Source organism: Cheilinus undulatus, linkage group 4 (genome assembly GCF_018320785.1).
Source record: "Cheilinus undulatus linkage group 4, ASM1832078v1, whole genome shotgun sequence".
Taxonomy (NCBI): Eukaryota; Metazoa; Chordata; class Actinopteri; order Labriformes; family Labridae; genus Cheilinus; species Cheilinus undulatus.
Window position 1 is genome coordinate 4537331 of NC_054868.1, and position 15205 is coordinate 4552535.

General features: G+C 38.3%; 1 protein-coding gene across 1 annotated transcript in view; it reads left to right on the top strand.

Moving 5' to 3' along the window:
• The first annotated feature begins 4969 nt into the window (after positions 1 to 4969).
• The window catches only part of LOC121508424 (teneurin-3), a 168062-nt gene continuing 157826 nt past the window's right edge, over positions 4970 to 15205 (top strand). The window contains exon 1 of the mRNA XM_041785279.1: positions 4970 to 5492. The gene's annotated coding sequence lies outside the window, so the exon portion shown is untranslated. The remainder of the gene's footprint in view (positions 5493 to 15205) is intronic.

The window sequence follows — 15205 nt, forward strand, 5'->3', positions numbered from 1 at the left end:
TTTTTTAAATGGTTCACAAAAATGGTCATTTTCGTATTTCATGTGTGCTTTTCTTAATTAAAACGGGTGGCATTAAAACAAAAATCCCCATTCAATCAAACAGTTGATATCAAATTTGCAATATGAGCAACAATAATTGCAATTAGGTATATATTTTTAATCCTTCTACCCTAGTTCATTCTAATATTGATGAAGCTAAGAGCTAGTTCACGTCATACCCCTAGCCACAGTTGGCTGATAGCCAGCTGACACCAATTTTTGCCTCTCAGCTCCCACAGCCAATCACAGCTCTTCCTGAAAACACAGCGGTCCATTTAAATATGACGTGCTTCTCACTAATCCCTGCTGCATTAATGCTGATGCATCAAGCTGCTGCTGGCAAAGCTTCACCTCCTCCACCCCAGCCGCCTCCTTTATTGCTTAAATCTTGTTGCTCCCTCATATTCAGATTCTTGCTGCTATAATTTAATTGCTTCCAAAGAATTTCATTGTTTTCAGTGCACATTGTCATAAATGCATCTATCATATGGGGGCGTCTAGCTACGCATGTCCTGGAAAGGCAAAGCATGCTGCTTGATTATCCCAGGGAGCACCTCTGGAGCAGAGCTTTCACTGCCAAGTAAAACTGTAGTAGATCCATTTTACAATGAAATTGTTTAATGAATGATGAGAGTGTTCCTGACTAAATGTAGGTTGTAATATAGAATGATTTATTGCTTGAATTTGTCAAAAAGTAACCTGAGACGAGGAACCTACTGATAATCTTATAACAAATCGCAAATACAATACTTGGAAAAAAATCACAATTAGATTATTTTTGCAAATCATTCAGCCCTGGGGAGGGTTTAGATGGGAAGGGCCCATCAGGGTTCAATCAGTGTAAGTTTGCAACTGATTCAGTTTAAAGTTATGCATAGATTACACTGGCAATCCCCAAACGGGGGCCTGCGGGCCAGGCCTGGGCCGCCTATGAGCCAGGCCCGGGCCGCCCATGGGCCAGGTCCGAACCGCCTGTGCAAATAACCTGGCCTCCATGGACCCTGGTTGAGGACTTTGGGTCAAAATGTTGCAGTTTGATAAACTTTTTGCAGCAGCTGTGCAGACATACGTCTCTTTTCTTTGAACTGAATTATATGTAATGTTTCTATAACCACCTCTCCATAACTAGATTAAATGTCGTATTTTTTTACAAAGCCTAGAATAGTGCAACCATTTCAAAAATTGCCCAGTCTGCCTATTTTTACGTCCTGTCCTACCTGCTCCTTCTCCACGAATTTGCTTCAGCCTTTTTTCTCTCAGTATTTTAGAATTCTGAAAAATAATGGTAACTGATGCAACAGTAATATCTTTATAACTACAATAACTCTTATTTGTATTTGAAAACTTGCTGATGATTCGGCTTGACATGCCTGAGGTAATTTGCCTCGAGGATAAATATCCTCAGGAATATCGGGACAACGCTTTTCCAAAGAAATGATGCACAATATGTTCGCAAATATTGCTGAAATTTGTGAGAGATGCAAAATAACAAAGGGAGTCTAGGTCAGTGGTTCTAAACTGGTGGGTCAGGACCCAAATGTAGGTCCTAGAGCTGTAAACACAAAATTGTGTCTGGAAAATATCGTGAAAATCTATCATACACATCCATGTCCTCCCAGTGCTTCCACAATAAAACTCTTTTTTTTTTTTTTTTAAAGATTTATTTTTGGCCTTTTTGCCTCTTATTTGATAGGACAGTGGATAGAGTCGGAAACAGGGGAGAGAGCAGGGAGAGACATGCAGGAAATAGTGCCACGGGCTGGATTTGAACCCGGGTCGCCTGCGTATATGACGTGCGCCTTAATCACTCGACTACTGGCGCGGCAACAATAAAACTCTTTTATCTATTTTTGCTGTCTCTTTGTCCAATCCAGTGTTAATGTTCGCAGCTATTTTTTATTTACTCTTTAGGCTTAAATGTAGTTTTAGTCACATTTTAGTCATTTTCAATCTAATCTATGAATACTCAGACGTTAGTCCAGTTTAGTAAAAAAAAAAAGTCCTCACATTACTGTCTCTACTTTTAGCCTAAGCAATAATTTTCTTTGAGCTAATTTTATTAGTCATTCTGACATGCTTTGAAGTCTCTCTCTTCTCGTTTCTGCTTGTGTTTTCACAAATCATACTCACAGTGAGAAATATCATGGATGCCCAACTATCCAGCGCAAACTTTTTGTTTTAGCTTCCTTGTAAGCTTTTCTTCCTTTTCTTCAGAATTATTATTACCAAAGATCTATTTTCAGTTAGCCTTAGTCTCATCTTCCCCGTAGAAAAAGGTAGTCGATGAGCATTTTCAGTCACAGTCTTAGTCGATGAAATGAACACTGGTTCAGTCATACAGTATGTTTAGTTCCATCCATTCTGCAGCATTTGTCATGTTGAGGAGTTGACGGTGGGTTCTGAGGCTGGATAAGTTGAGAACCACTGCCCTGGGTCACGCTTTTTAGTCAAGATCATCCCTTCTTTGCAGGAAGTATCTTTAGAAGACGAAGGGGTGACTGGCTGCTCACTGGTCACAGCTGTAGAAATGCAAAACAGCGTGGATTCTCTTTAAAATTGGGCGTCTCTAAAATGAAGTCTTTGGGCTCAAATATTCATTAGTTTAAGGCACATTTGAATCATTTTCACTCCAGCTTTAGTCAATTAAAAGTTATTACATTTTATTTGCTACTTTAGTCAAAACATTTTTCCTCTTTGAACTTTTTCAATTACATTTAACAATCAATTAATTGATTATTACATTTTGATTATTGTAAAATTTAAGGGTGCACAGATACATCTGTCTAACATCGGTATCAGCCCTTTTGAGAAACATCGGCCACTAGCAACCGATGCAGGCATGAAGGGAAATCAGTTTCAGATCTATATTTTGGCCTTTAACACACTTAGCTGTTGATTCTGAGAAGATATTTATTACTGGGCAGAAGATATGACCTGTTGGACAAACTCCGATCTGTTTTCATGATCAAAGATGAGAGAAAATGTTGATATAATGGGAGTGATATGATGAAAAAACATTGGTATTGGCATGGTCTCTGATTTTAACAATCTGTGCGTCCCTAGCAGCATTAATCTACCTGTTTAACGCTCACATTAATGCTAGAGAGACACCATATTATTGTCAACATAGGCTTAACAAGATAGCTTTCACTCTCTGCTGATATTTACAACCAAACAACTATCAGCCATATGTACACAAATGTTTGAGGCAGGACCAACAGACACATATTTAAGTGTTTTAAAGACGGGAATAGTTTCTTTGTTCAAGAGCATGGAACTGTTATCAGTCCTTATATGAACTAGCTAAAAAGGAAAAATAGTGAATTGTGTATTTTAAGGACTTGTGACTTACAGTCAAGGATGGTTAAAGTGTTTTTTTTCAAGCTACTGATTTATCTTTTTAATTCTTTTATTAATTTAGAAATGCTGGTTTGTAGTTTAGTAAAAGAAAACAAACAAAATAGGTAGATGAAAGCCTGGTTAACATGTCCTGTATATGGTCTTAATGAAAGAGAATTAAAGAAATGTTCAATAACATTTAGCAGCTCTGAGCTTTCCTTATCAATATAAACCTGTGTGCTTCATGGTGAAAAGCTTGCTAATGAGTCAGAAAGGAAGGATAACATCTTAGGCGAGTACTTTCTGTTAAAATTGTAATATTCCATGTTTAAAAGTTTTAATGAGTTCAATGACGACTTCTCTTTGTCGCTGAAGTCTGTGTCTGATCCAAACCCAACTGTGGGGGTGGGGGGGGGTCACCTTTATCAGGCATGATATTAATATTCGACATCACGGTGTTTATTTCTGCACTAAGAAGATATTTACAAAATGACAGTCACATTTTAAAAATCTGGTACTGCAATGCCACTGCAGTGTTAATTTTGTCGACTACAAACTGACGAAAGCGGCCACTCGCTTACCTTTTTTCAATACAGAGGATGAAAACAAGACTTGATAAGAAAATAGATCTTTGATTACTAAAACTCAGAAGAAAAGAAGGTTTAATTTCATCAATGACACTACAACAGGACTAAAATGGAAATAGTTTAGTTGTACATTTAAAATCCATGATATTTCCCCACTGTGGGTAAAATCTACAATGCATGTGCAGCTCTTCTGCCTCTCAGCAGTCCCAGGTTTGCAGGCTGCATGATGCACTGGTTTGATTTGGCACCAGATTTGTTTGGACTCAAACTGAAGTGTAAGGGCTTTTCATGGGCTATAACTAAAAATGTTTTTAAGTATTCCTGGAAGGTTAAAAATGAGAAAAATTTGACTAAAACTTATGAATATTGTCATCATAAGGCTAAGACTAAAATTAGAAATAGTTATAAACATTAAAATTGTGTCAGGAGTGCTGATATATGCTCTCAAAACACGTATGATTCACGTTTTGAATTATTATAAAAACTCGTTTAATGTTAAACTTAATAAAGATGTAATCAAGACACGTTCTGGTATCATAAAGCTGCCCAGTCACCGTCTTCCCTGAGTTTAACGCAGGCTGACTTTTGTTGGTGAGCATCCTGTCAGGACAAAATCAGGGAAAAATAACAACCCATTAACCAGATGTCTTACTCTGCGCTCGTGCTGCCCTCGCTCTCCGCCGTCACCTGTCACAGTGAGGGCACGCAGTTCAAAGTCACGGCTGACCCCCCCTCCACCCCACAACAACCACCCGTACCGATCCTCCGTGTAGGCTGCACGCGCACACACTCACTCTTTACACACACACGCAGTCGCTGCCGGTAGAGACGTCAGGATTGGACGCAGCGGGGGATCCCCAGCATTCCGTTTCTGCCTCGCTTGGCGTATCATCGTCTTTTACCGGGAGGAGATGAGCTGGCTCACACTCACGGAGGGCAGCTGGAACAGAGGACGCTCTCGGCTCTCTCTCTCTCTCTCTCTCTCCGTCTTCGCATCTCCGACTGCAGAGACTGTTACCCTCGCGTGCGCCGGGCAGCCGGGACAGCGCGCGGAGAGAGCGGAGAGCAGAGGGGGGAAAGGTGTTTCACCTGAGGACACTCTGGAGTAAAAAAAAAAAACCAACAATATTCCCTGAACTCTGCTAGTTTTGCTGTAGTTTTCTCGCTGCAAACGGAGAAGCGGAGCCTTTCATCTTCACTGACGGCTCGTTTCACGTGCGCTGCTCTGACAGCCGCGCGCGCCGAGCTGCCTCGGACGTAACACCCTCGAGCTTTTCTTTTTAATTCTCCATTTTAAACTCCTCTTTTCTGCCTTTAAAGGGAGGAAACTCGCATCTTTCTTTCTGAGGACTTCAGCTTATCAAACAGAGAGTGAAGAATATGGTTCGCTTTTCTTGCCAGTGACGACAGAAAGATTGAACTCGAAGTGGAAATTTGTTTCGTGGGAGAAAAGTGAAAGAAAACATCAAAACAAGAGTCTGCGAGGCGGACGGAGGTCGTAAACTGAAGGAGGAGGATCCCCCTCAGGTAGGACAGACCTGGAAAACACGAGCAGAAAGGAAACAGAGAGTATGAATTTATCAGAGACGTTTATTTTAATATCGCAGCTCATTTAAGCAGCATTATTCCTGGGGTCATATCCACGACAGATTTCATTATATCCCGTAAAAAAATGGCAGGTCAGCGCTGCTTCACATACTACTGTAAACCACGCTCTCTCCGTCTGAGCGCATTCAAACATCATCCTCCGCTTTGAATTTAAGCACCAATAAAAACCAGCTCACACCACGTGTTTAATATAATTCTAACTTTTCTAATTGGTCCTCCTTTTATTAACCCTTCACTTCTACAACACAACAGAGAAGCTGCTTTAAAAGTTCGCTTTTTATAGACACGAGTAAACGATTCATACACCGAACGGAAGCTCGTTTACTGAGTAGTAAAAATAAGCCCCAGATTTGGTTGGAATGTGCGCATTACGGGTGCCGTGAGGACAGGTACTCAACACAGTTTTTGTGAATGGAACTATTGCGAGCTGTGCAGACATTTTTCCATATTTATCGTCGTAACACGCTGATTATTCCAAATGCATCCGCCATATTTAAATAAAAGAAACGTATAATAGCACTTAAACGTGACGCTAAGTCCCCCTTTTTTATCTCAGGACTAATTTTATGTAATGAACAACTGCCCTCACCAAAGTAGGGGGAAATATAGCAATGAAAATAACATTTTAACCCTCTGTGTCTTCACTAAAACATCCCTTATCTACAACTAAAATTCCTAACCTATTTGTTTTATATTATTTAAGATTCAAGACAGAGTTCAAAGCAAACGTATAGGCCTGTCTGTTTCTCAGTGTATCTACTGAAAGGTGACTGTTGTGTAATGATTTTAAATTGCCTTGATTATACTGGCTCAGATTAACATATCAGCTGGTGAGTTAAACTTGAATTAAATGGTATAAATGTAAACCCAGTGTAAACACATAGAGATGGTATTCATTGCTTTTTTTTAAAGCAATGTATCCTCTTTTCATTTTATGGAACAGCATGACAATGATGTTGCATCTAGCAACATGAACGCTCTAATGCAGGGGTTTTCAAAGTGTGTGAGAGTGAGCCACCCTTTAAGAGAAAATTATTCATCGGTAGACCCCCACCCACATAAAGATTCAGATTGAAACCGTAACCATCGTAACCATATTTTCAAACATTTATGCCTGATTTGAAATATTTTTAACATTTTTATATCTTTGATATTTTGGTCTGCAAATGTTCTGAAACATCCGTCTTTACCAGGTAATCAGCTATTTGGTTTCAGTAATGAATTTATTGCCAATACTACCTGATTATTCTGCTTTGATGATCCTTAAAGCAGCGTCACTCAACCAAAGAGACAAACTGTTAAAAAATACCTCTGCAAGAGCCACAATCTGAGTGGTATAAAGTGGCAAAAACTGCTTGAAGTAGCAATAAAATTAAGTTAAAGGTGGCAAAAATGGTGAAAAAGCAGCAACAATGGGTCGAAATGGGGATAAAAAGGGAAAAAAATGGGTGAGAAGTGACAAAAAATGAGTAACCAGTGGCAAAAACATGGCAAAAAATGAGTAAGAAAAAAGCAGTCAAGAGTGGCAAAAATGGGCAAAAAGTGATATTTAATGACAAAAGGATACTTAAACGGGAAAAAAGGGCAAAAAGAAGTGGCAAAATGGGCAAAAAGTAGGAAAAAAGTGGTGTTTAAGACCAAAAGTAGCTTGAATGGATGAAAAGTGTCAAAAAATGTTATAAGGGGCAAAGAAGTTTTCCTTTATAAGGTTGTCTGGAGGAATAATATTTAACACAAAGACATCAAAGAGCCACTAATACTCACACGATGAGTATCACTGCCTTCTAGTAACTTTAAGTCTATTCATTTTGCTCCATAAACAGCAGAAGTTAGCAAAGCAAAGCAAATCACTGTTTTTTTTTCTGGTTTATGGTTCAGCTCCTCCCCTGATGTTCTGTGGCGCCCTCCAGGGGAGGCCCGCCTCACACTTTGAAAACCACTGCTCTAATGCAGGTATAATCAGCGTGATATCGGTATCAGCAGATGTGGAAAAATCCTGCCGATATTTTTAACCCATCATAGGTTCTAAAAATCTTCCGTTATCCGCTGTAAATGTTGGCCGTAAGAAAGAATACGTTTGTGGAGTTTTACGTTTGACCGACACATGAGCTGAAGTCTTTTTCTTTATTCTTAATCATCCCTTACACTTTAAAGTGTGTTTCAGGGACTTAAATGTGTTAATTTGTCCACCCTCAAGCTCTGAATTGTGTGTTCTAAGGACTGAAGTTTTACGACTGAACTACACGTGAATATCGGTACTGATATTGGTGTCAGGTCAAATTAATTTGCAAACATCAGAAAATCTGATATCGGCGAAATTCCAATGCCGCGCATCCCTACGTTATAAATGAAAAACTACTGCTCCCACTGAGGCAGCCATGATAAATCTCATACTCTGGCTAGCAACAACAGCGTTAGCTATTTTATAACCAGTGACCTTGAGATAAAATTGATCGTACTTCGAGCTCAAAATCATCTGCACTTTTCCCGATTGAAGGAAAACACTGTACCCCTCCATCGGAAAAAGACAAAGAGAACAAAATGAACCCCAGGATGTTTTATTGTGTGTTAAAAGTCTGCTCTGGTGAAACGATCCCACTAGTTTTCTATAGGCTGAGAGAAAATCCTTCTGAGCGTGTGCGGAGTAAGTTTCCTTTACAATAATACGTTACAGCTGCCCCTAGTCTCCCCTATGATATATTTGTGGACAGACGCACTTCAGGAAGTGTTCTCTTGTCAATATTTATTATGAAATGGGAGCAAAAATATTCCTCTTAGAGTGTGATTTTGATGTTCGTTATTTTATTTGTGGAGGGGGATTTGGGGGGGGTCTAGGTTCAGTGTGGGCTGAAAAGTAAGAAAGGGGACTCAAATCTAGCCTTTAAAACTATGCTAATGAAAGTCAATATAAGTGGGCAATTTGGACATGAAAAAGGGCTCTGTGGCAACACTGTAGCTTCATATTTTCAGAGTCCAACCTGATTACATTTAATTCCTGCTGTCATGTAAGTTGTTCTCTGTGGATTTTATGAATCCATTTAGACTGTTATGACAAGTGTCATCCTGCAGACTGAAAAAAAGGTAAAATATAATAAAAGTAATAGTGCTTAAATTAAAGGGCTCATCCATGTAGTTTAACCACTGAAACACAATATAATAACAGTATAATATATAGTTTGCAGATATTGATTGCAAAGAAGACCCACGTCCAAATAAGATTACTTTCTTTTGTGGACTTGCGGCCGTTCGCGCTGATACACCTTCAAGACCTGTCTCTTCTTGTGAGTGAGCTGAAGGTGTGTGAGGGAATGTGAGAGAGAAGCAGCAAAGTGTGTGACTCGCTTCCTCTCTCTGAGCTCTCTCTCTTCCATTTCATCCCTGCATTTAAGATCTTCAAATACCCGCACTTGCCCTTGAAACCATACAGCAGTTGTTTCGTTGACCAGTTTTTGCTAAATATTCCTCTATTTTTTACATTTTCCATCACTCTTTCTAACAACCAAGTTGTCTTCGTAATCCAAGGAAGAGTTAAATTCTCTTCCTCTCAGATGCGAGCGGATATCCTTGGTTTCTTCACCTCTTCCTCTTTGGCAGGTACTGAAGGTTTTCTTCACAGCTTTGTCATGTCATGATTTTGACGACACAATGATCAAGTAAAAAATTCCTTCAAAGTTTTGATTCAGCTTTGCAGAAATTGTAGCTCATTTGCAGCATTCATGTTCAGGAAGTGGAGCTTTTGTAGTAAGTGTTCAGCAGTATTGACGCTGTAAGTGGTGAATGAAGACGGTACTAACTTTGACAAGGAGTAAATATCTATTAAACTTTATCATCAGAAACTTTTTCCTTCTGTTCGGATGATTTTTTTCTGCACAGGGCATGCTTCATTGATAGAATACAGTTTTGATGAATGGGAGTAAAATGTAGTTTCATCATCACTATTTCATTACTATGAAGAGATGATTTATATTTGCCATGGTTGCTTTAGCTTCACAGTGGTGCAGTGGTTAGCACTGTTGTCGCAAGCACATCCCTGGTTCGAACCCCTTTCTGCATGCAGTTTGCTTGTTCTCTCTTGTGCATTGGTGGGTTCTCTCCATGTGCTCTGGGGTCTTTCCACGGACCAAAATGTGTGCTTGTTGGTAAGAAATAGGGCTGAACGATTTGCAAAAATAATCTAATTGCAATTTTTTCCTGCAATATAGATCATTTCTCATATTATTCTCATTTTGATGAAGAAAAATAAATGCATGAGCAAGAAAAGAAAGCTTTTTGTAAAAAATAGAATAAAATAAAGATACTTAAAGGATTGAATAATGTATAAAGCAGTGATACTCAATGCGTGGCTCTAGAGCCACATGTGGCTTTTTTATGTATTAATTTTAAATATTATTCCCCCAGAAAACCTTAAAAAGGGACACTATTTTGCTCTTTTTCACCATTTTTTCCCACTTTTCACCCATTTCATCTACCTTATGCCACTAAATACCACTTGTTTCCTCTTTTTTGCCACTCTCGACTGCTTTTTGCTCATTTGAGTCACTTTTCACTCATTTTTTGCCACAGTTTTGACACTTTTGGACCATTTTATGCCAACTGTAACTTGTCTTTTGTCACTTCTCACCCATTTTTGCTACTTTCTGACCCTTTTTCCACTTTTTTCACTTTTCCTCCCAATTTTCACCCATTTTTCTTGCTTTTCGACCAATTTTGCCACCTTTAACTTATTGTTATTTCTACCTCACGCTGTTTTTGCCACTTTTCAACACTTAGATTGTGGCTCTTGCATAGGTATTTTTTAATAATTTGGCTCTTTGGTTGAGCAGGGTTGAGTAACACTGGTATAAAGCATAAAAAAAGAAAAAAGATTTATCAGACTGGTATTTTGACACTTTTCAGGTTAAAGAAATATTGCACTGTCTGCGATTTGAAAATTGCAGCATGCCATATTACGATTTAATCTAATTTGCGATTAATTGCCCAGCCCTAGTAAGAATGCATGATAAATTGGCATCAGATATGACGATTTCTGCCCACATTCACAGGCAATATTTTGGTCATGCATTTAAGCAAAATACATTTGTGTAGTTTAAAGCAGAACTGATGACCATACCTGAGCTTTAGTTTGTTTTTACATCCCTATTCCTTTAGCTTCAAAGTGTCTGAACTACAGCTAGTTTGAAAGAATGTGTTTTTATTGTGGTATTTTAACCACTTTGTCAGGATTGTTTTAGGGAATCCCTCTGCAAACCTGCTATTTGATCAGGAAAATTAACTCCAGTAAGAGGTCAGTTCTACTGAAGACTTGGCATTTTTTGTTTTTGACCATAAAAAGGTGTGTATATGTCAGTGTAAGTGTTCGCTAAAATGAGTCTGTAATGGTGCATCCCTACTTTTCAGTTAATTGGTGACTCTAAATTGCCCATAGGTCTGAGTGTGGGGGTGCCTGGTTGTCTCTTCATGCTAGTAACTGACTGGCAGCCAATCCGGGGCGTTCTCTGCCTCTTTTGCCCAGGGACGGCTGGGATTGGCTCCTGCGCCCCACAACAGGAGAACAGGATAAGCATTATAATTAATGGATGGATGGATGGGTGTTTTTTCAGATGCAGAGGCATAGGTATAGCCCTTTTTGTGTATACTTTGATGCAATCAGTGATGCTCTTGCTGTATCCCTTCAATCAACCTATTATTCGGTTATTTTGGTCCTATTTTTTTTAATTGTGCTTGTTATCTTCCAAACTAAAGCTAAATCTCCAAACTGCTCCTTTTGTAAAAAGCACTTAAAAAATGTCATCATTTTAAACATTGCAGCAGTGCACAAAAGCAGCAAATCTTCACAGAAGAAAGGCTGCAAATGTTTGAAGTTTCTTGAAGTTTTACAGCTTTTGGTGACAGATTTTCTTTAGATGGACTGCTCAGGTAATTGTGGATACTCTAGTGGAGTGTATTTGATTGGAATTGTTGCTCATGTGTGTGCAGTCTACTGCTGGGCTTTGCAATATGTTGATAAAATGTTAATGCAGTGATCTGGGTTTGATTATATTTGCTGTATTTTTGGTTCCACTGATGGTTGTGTTTATGATACAGACGTCTGAATAAGTCATGCATTTATAACCGTTTCTACTATACAATAAATTTGAAGCCTTTCCAGAGCTTGGAGTAATTTAAAGACCCCTCCCCCCCGTCGTGTCATCCTCTGCAGCCTCTGCACAACAATGAGCGCTCTTTGTCGTCAGTTAAAGCTTTAAGTCAAACTGATTTTGAATATACTGTTGTGTAAAATCTAGAGAAACCTCACTAAAGAGAAGGCCAAAACATCTAAAAAAAAACAGCCTGAAAAGGAGCGCAGAGCGGCTAGTGAGTAATGTTTGCACAGTCTTTGTAGCTCAGCAGCAGCATACTGTCCTCCTGCTGTTAGCTTCACAGATGGTTCAGGCAGCAACCTCCCTCCACACCAAACAAGACTTCTTTAAAAACTGCTGTAAGCATTTCTGTGCATTGCTGCTCTTTTTGAAAATATAGTCAAATCTGCATCACTGATGTTGTAGCCTTGTTTTATTCTTTATAAAAGCATCCATGTGTCTTTCCCTTCTCTTAAAGTGCTGCTGCACTCAGACACAATGCGAGCATCTCAACTACGCCACAAAGCATTTTAAACAACATCATGTTTGGTGCTTTTTGTTTGTTCGTGGATGAGTCAGGTCTTTGAGCTGGCTCTTTAATGTGAAAGAGGTGAACCGACTAGTGGTAGAGCTTATTTCCTGTATTTTTATTTACATTTCTGTCCTTCTTATAGAGACAGAACGATCTTCTCTCCTCTCTGCTCCACCACAGGCACAGCGCACACACTGAAGCCTCGTGCTTAATGGTAGAACATTAATGTTTAATAGAAGGGGTGTTACACGGCCCAGCCTGTGTGCAGATTTCATCCAGCCTGCAAGATGGTTTGGAAGATGGGACATTTTGGGGGGAAAAACATGAGATTTTAATGAATTTAAATAGAATCGCGGTTTCAATAAAATACATAAACACACATTAGTTATAGGTGAAAATATTGCAAAATTGGTCTGATTCATAAAAGCAGAAATTTGACCAAATGAAGAGCCAAAATATTTTATTGCAGCCAAATGATCCAGATCATTGAAAGAGTCAAAATTCCCACTACCAATGTATATTTCTCAGCCTGGACAAGTGGATAAACATAGCTTGAATTTAGTCTTATGTTTTAGTTTAAAATGCTGTTTAGTTTTAGTCACATTTCAACGAAAAACTCAAACATTTTGGTCTACTTTTATTCAATTAAAAGTTCTTACATTTTTGTCCAGCAAGTTTATCCTCTTATCAGCAAAACTGTAGAATGAATATGAATGCCAAACACTCGTTTTAACACACTATCAGAGCTTTAATTGGTTTTAAATTTATAGATTTAAATACTGACACGCCTTTAAGCACGGTTGAGAAATATCATGGACAGTCCAGCACTTTTTTTTTTGTCTCCTCGATGAAAATTCAGTGTACTTTCGTATTGGCACCAAAGATAGATTTTTAGCCTAGCCTAGTTTTCCTCGTGGAAAAAAAGGTAGTCAACCACAAGTTTTAGTTTCAGTTCAAGTTGACGAAATTAAACCATAATTCCCATCGCTACTTTATTACACTTCAAATCAGTGTTTCTCAACTGGTGGGTCAGGACACGAAGAGGTTCACAAAGCTATTTCCAGTGGGTCGTGAACGGGTGCCTTAAAAAAAAATGTGGCTAAAAGTTTTTAAAAGTGTGTGGACTTACAGCACATCCACACATTTTTTGTTAGATTTTCTAGTGATAAAGAGTATATGTAGGTCTTTTTCTCAGTGTTTCAACTTATTTATATTCTTTCCTGTGTGATAAAATTGGTTTCCTAAAGATAATGAGGAAATTCCTTTAAAATGACCAAATGTTCATGCTGTTTAAGGACAGTTACAGGAAATAGAACAATGCATGCATGGCCTTCTATAATTACACACTTTAAGTATGTTTGTTTTGTCTTTTCTCCTTGCTCATTCTTGTTTTCTTTCATTTAGGGTGCAAACTGCAATATTATTCATCAAAAAGACTTTGTAATGATTGAATAATTTCTGAAATCTGGGTCATGACTGGAGGTGGTGGTGGGCCCAGACTCCAGACCAGTTGAGAACCACTGCTTTAAATAAACCCTGGACCCTCTTAGAAAATTGCACATATATCTTTTCTAAATGTATTTTAAAGTATGAAGTGTCGCTCATGATCATGTTTTACTTAAGTGTTTGACCACTCGGTCACCTAAACAATATAGAAACTTGTGAAAAATGGGCAAAAGCAAATAGAAAAAAAAAAACAAAAACAATCAAATTTGGCGTATTTGTTGGTAAATCCAGATGTTTAAGCTGTGGAAGGGCAAAAATGTCTCTTATTTTTTCTTTAAAGAATTGTGTCAGTTTTCATGTCTTTAAATTCATTTTCCTACTTGATGACAGATCTTTGGTTTCAACATGTGAAACTGCCAGAGCGATAATTGCTCATTGTGTGAAAAATCTGTGCATCTGTACGCCCCTGAAAGCGTGCTGGTCGTGTCCTCCTGCAACAGTACGGGTGATGCAGCCTGTTTTTCTCTGCGTGTGCATGCATGAGTGTTTATTTCATAATTACCCTGAGAGCCATCAAACGGGAGATTTATCAGCATAACACACACAGTGTGAGCGTGTGTATAGTGTATGCGTGTTTGTGTATTAACCAGGGAGTGCTCAGACTGAGGGTCCAGGTGATGAAACTTACCTGAAGCTTTAGAAACCAAGCTTTTGTCCAGCAGTGTGTGAGGGGTACTGAGCTATTTGTTCAGTCTCTCATTCGCCCTTGGCCACTAACTGTTCCTGAGATTAATTTTTTTATTGAATCTTCTTGTGCATTTTTTAAGAAGATTCTGACATTCACCAAAGTCTTCTCCTCTGTGATTGGTTCTTAGCTGAGAACAAAACCCTAAGAACACTGCAGAGCATTTGGGTGCAGATATGACAGGATAAAATGTTTAATTTTACATTTCGCTACATCAAGAATGGCACAGTAAAATCTGCCTTTTAGTTCTATTTACATCAGTTTTACACTTTTATATAATTAAATAATATGCAAGAATGCAGGACTTAAATATAGTCAAGTATTCATTTGAACATGCAATTTGATTTTAGCTGCAAAATGTTCAATTATGAATTTTTATTTCACACATATTTAGGAGTTTTATCATTGCACACTCATTTAAAACAATAAAACCTTTTTTAATGTATGACAATAAGGATGTTTTTGCTGGTATATCAGCATTTTAAAGCATCAGGTTTAGAATAAATATATGTTGTAATCAAATCATACTCACTGTGAAAAACAAGACAAAAAAACAAACAGAAAGCATCCTTTTTTCATTCCAGCTTCATGCATGTCATTTCTGAAGAAAGTGGCATCTCAATCAGTGATTTCATCCAGTTAGTGTTTTTGTTGTGTGTATTTAATATCCAATATTGGGGCAAAATTTATAATTAAATCTTTCTCTTTTGGTGTCATTTGGAGCAGCACTACATCCACTATGGAACTATGTAAGCATTTCAAAGTCTGTTTATCAAAACGAGCTGTTTCT